Raw genomic sequence first — 3,894 nt, 5'->3', positions numbered from 1 at the left:
GATACAGGAGGAACAATGCGGTTTTCGTCCTGGTCGCGGAACACTGGACCAGCTCTTTATCCTCTCCAGGATACTTGAGGGTTCATGGGAGTTTGCCCAACCAGTCTACATGTGTTTTGTGGACTTGGAGAAGGCATTCGACCATGTCCCTCGGGGTGTCCTGTGGGAGGTGTTGCGTGAGTATGGGGTGTCTGGCCCATTGCTACGGGCCATTCGATCCCTATACAACCGTTGCAAGAGCTTGGTTCGCATTGCCGGCAATAAGTCGGACTCGTTCCCGGTGGGTGATGGGCTCCGCCAGGGCTGCCCTTTGTCTCCGGTTCTGTTCATAATTTTTATGGACAGGATTTCTAGGTGCAGCCAAGTGGCGGAGGGCTTTCGCTTTGGTGGCCTCAGAATCTCATCTCTGATTTTTGTGGATGATGTGGTTCTGTTGGCTTCATCGGGTGAGGGCCTCCAGCTCGCACTGGAACGGTTCGCAGCCGAGTGTGAAGCAGCGGGAATGAGGATCAGCACCTCCAAATCTGAGGCCATGGTTCTCAGCCGGAAAAGGGTGGAGTGCCCACTCCGGGTCGGGGATGAGTTCCTGCCCCAAGTGGAGGAGTTCAAGTATCTCGGGGTCTTGTTCGCGAGTGATGGGAGAAGGGAGCCGGAGATCGACAGACGGATTGGGGCTGCAGCTGCAGTAATGCGGACGCTGCACCGGTCCGTCGTGTTGAAGAGGGAGCTGAGTGTAAAAGCGAAGCTCTCAATTTACCGGTCGATCTACGTCCCTACCCTCACCTATGGCCACGAGCTGTGGGTAGTGACCGAAAGAACGAGATCGCGGATACAAGCGGCAGAAATGAGCTTCCTCCGAAGGGTGGCTGGCCTCTCCCTTAGAGATAGGGTGAGAAGTTCGGCCATCCGGGAGGGGCTCAGAGTAGAGCAGCTGCTGCTCCACATCGAAAGGAGCCAGCTGAGGTGGTTCGGGCATCTGACAAGGATGCCCCCTGGGCGCCTGCTGGGTGAGGTGTTCCAGGCATGTCCCACCGGGAGGAGGCCCCGGGGCAGACCCAGGACACGCTGGAGAGATTATATCTCTCGGCTGGCCTGGGAACGCCTTGGTATTCCCCCGGATAAGCTGGAGGAGGTGGCTGGGGAGAGGGAGGTCTGGGCCTCTTTGCTTAGGCTGCTGCCCCCGCGACCCGGCCTCGGATAAAGCGGATGAAGATGGATGGATGGAATATTGTAGGGGTTAAAAAGTTTACATAACACATGAGAGGTCCCGAGATCACTGATCATTTGAGATTACTTGATACCACTGCTGGTACCAAACCTGAATAATTAATTAAAGTTCAAATTGTCAGAACTAAATCTTAATAAAGTCAGCAACAACAGTCAAAAGCTGAGAAAACTCAAAAGTTGTTGAATTAGTTGCCTTGATATTTTGAGTTTTCTTTCTTCTATTTTTACAGTGTAGGTCACTGATGAAACACATTCCTTTGGAATTGCATTAAATAGCAGTATTGATTCATTGCAGTGTTTTGCCTGGAGATTCTTGGCATATTGCAGCACCCTATTAATTTTTTTGGTCTGTTTTCTTTGCCTGTACAGTATCTCGCCCATCTATGCACTATAGTCTGCACATAGTTCATTAATACTGTAACAGCGGTCCCCAACCCCCGGGCCTCGGACTGGTACCGGTCCGTGAGTCGTTTGGTACCGGGCCGCGAGAGTTGAGGCTCAGGTGTGAAATGTATGGTTTTCAAGGTTTCTATCGGTTTTCAGCGTTATTTTGTTATCATTTTTATCGTTAACTCGGTTTTCCTGGGTCTTTTCAAGTGTGTTATGAATAAATCTTCTTTTTTTCGGTACCGGTACTAGTTTTATTTTGTTGTATTTATCCGCGACACCTTAAAGGCCGGTCCGTGAAAATATTGTCGGGCATAAACCGGTCCGTGGCGCAAAAAAGGTTGGGGACCGCTGTACTGTAACACATAGAGAGTGGGATTAGCATTAACAAATCTTAGCTTTGCTACACATAATTATTATATTTTTTTCATTTACAGTTAGAGTTCAGCTGCTCAGCTTGTGTTTTATCTGCCATCATATTGGAATAGGTTTTGACGCCATGTGTGAAATGAGTTGCTAGGTAGATTACTATTAGTGTGTTTGAAAAGATTCATAAAGTGTGCCAAAAAAAGGTAAGATACACAGCAAATCCAGCATGTCCAAATTAACACTGTCAGATTTGATTTCAACACTATTAAAGTGTCTATATGGGTCCACACCAGAGTGTTAATTTAACTCTTTTTGGAGGGTTGGTACGTTAACTCTGATTTAGTGTTAAACACCAAATCTGTCTGGAGTTGATAATTTAACACTTGGTGTTAAGAGTTTATATATTAACTCTCAAAGAGTATTTTAGTTTAACTACGTAAGAGTTATCTTCTAATTCAGTCTAAAAAGCGGGAATTTTACTGTTCTGAACTTCTAGAAATTTCTTTTGGAAATAAACATTTACTAAAAAGACGCAATGGTTTTTGAAAAACATTTATTCTGAACTGTGCACCACAATTTCAAAACATTTTCTGAAAGATGTAACAGTATACATGTTCTCACTTTCATTAGAATTTTGTTTATCAAATAGTCTGACATAGCTGAGCTGGTAAATGCAAATAACAGCATTCTCATCACTTATTTCTTCAATACAATATGCATGTCCTTCATTCATCCCTTTGTGGAACTTCAACGCACTTCTGCTCTCCCCCATATTCCATCTTCACAAGCATATCCTGTGCGGAGATTGAATAAAAATTAGTTGACACCAATTAATGGCACAAATAATCCAGTAAACAATTGCAGCACAGTAAAAAAAAAAGGAATCCTCTTTGAGCCATTACTTGTGTAAAGTATTTTTCCAAAAGACAAGGACACAGGCAACAGGTAATACTGAACTAAATGTAAAACCTCATCCTTTTTAATTTTTACCTAAACCGTGTGCACAAAACTCTGGAGGGATCTATGCTAACGTAGAATCCAGTCAGGACGCCTGCTACTGCTGTTTGCTCGTTTTTTTTTTATGGGAGATCGTTTTCAGGCTTCAAGCAGCACCATTATACCAACATTTCACATTCTAGACATTGTTTTAGGTGTATTTGACCAAAAGTTTGACTGAAAATTCACATGCAAGCTTTTTTTCAAGGCTGTGGTATTTGCCCGCAAACAATACCTTTCAGCTAGCTAAAACAGAATATTATGCTATCACCGAGCAACATGGCTAATGCCTTTCACTCGAAAGAGCCACAGAAGTAAAAGCTAATAATAATAATTGAAACAATCTTTGAAAAAATGACTTACCAAGCATGGCAAACAACTCAAATATGTAGTGCAAAATGTTCTGAAACGGCTTCACTACAGCTTCGATTGGAGCCTATGGTGCTGGGGGCGGAGTCTGTGAATTTACTCTGTAGGAGTTCAGAGTTAAGAGGTCAAGAGTTAATGTTTCCATTGTAACACCTCCAGATTTGACATAGAAACACTCATTTTTAACACTCGATTTTAACTACTATCATTTTACACCTCAGAGTTACATTAAAAGAATGTGACTCTACTTAGAGTAAAATGAACTCTACTTTTGCAAGAAGACTACTAACACCAAAACATTTAACACTTTTGAATTTGCTGTGTATTTGAGGTAAGATGTCTTATGGAAGTTGATACAAACTCGGTTATTGCTCAGTAAGTAAAATATGAAAAATTCTTTTATGGAAATATTGTAAATATTGTAAAAATTTAATAATTAATTGATTTGAGTAGCAATTATGTTACTTATAGCTACGTAATGTAAGGTAATTAAACACAACAACAACAGCTTGGTTTACGCAGAATATTTACAGCAGCAGCAGAATA

At 42.7% G+C, this 3,894-nt stretch overlaps 1 long non-coding RNA gene across 1 annotated transcript; it reads right to left on the bottom strand.

Annotated features, from left to right (window-relative positions):
- Window positions 1-2,519: 2,519 nt before the first annotated feature.
- LOC143419955 (uncharacterized) lies at window positions 2,520-3,601 on the bottom strand. The gene is made up of 2 exons (XR_013099979.1): window positions 3,343-3,601; window positions 2,520-2,777 (listed from the first exon to the last, which is right to left on the bottom strand). It is a non-coding gene; the product is annotated as an uncharacterized LOC143419955 (long non-coding RNA).
- Between the last annotated feature and the right edge of the window lie 293 nt (window positions 3,602-3,894).

This window comes from Maylandia zebra, linkage group LG8 (assembly GCF_041146795.1).
Source record: "Maylandia zebra isolate NMK-2024a linkage group LG8, Mzebra_GT3a, whole genome shotgun sequence".
Taxonomy (NCBI): Eukaryota; Metazoa; Chordata; class Actinopteri; order Cichliformes; family Cichlidae; genus Maylandia; species Maylandia zebra.
This window is presented reverse-complemented; position numbering and strand designations above follow the sequence as displayed.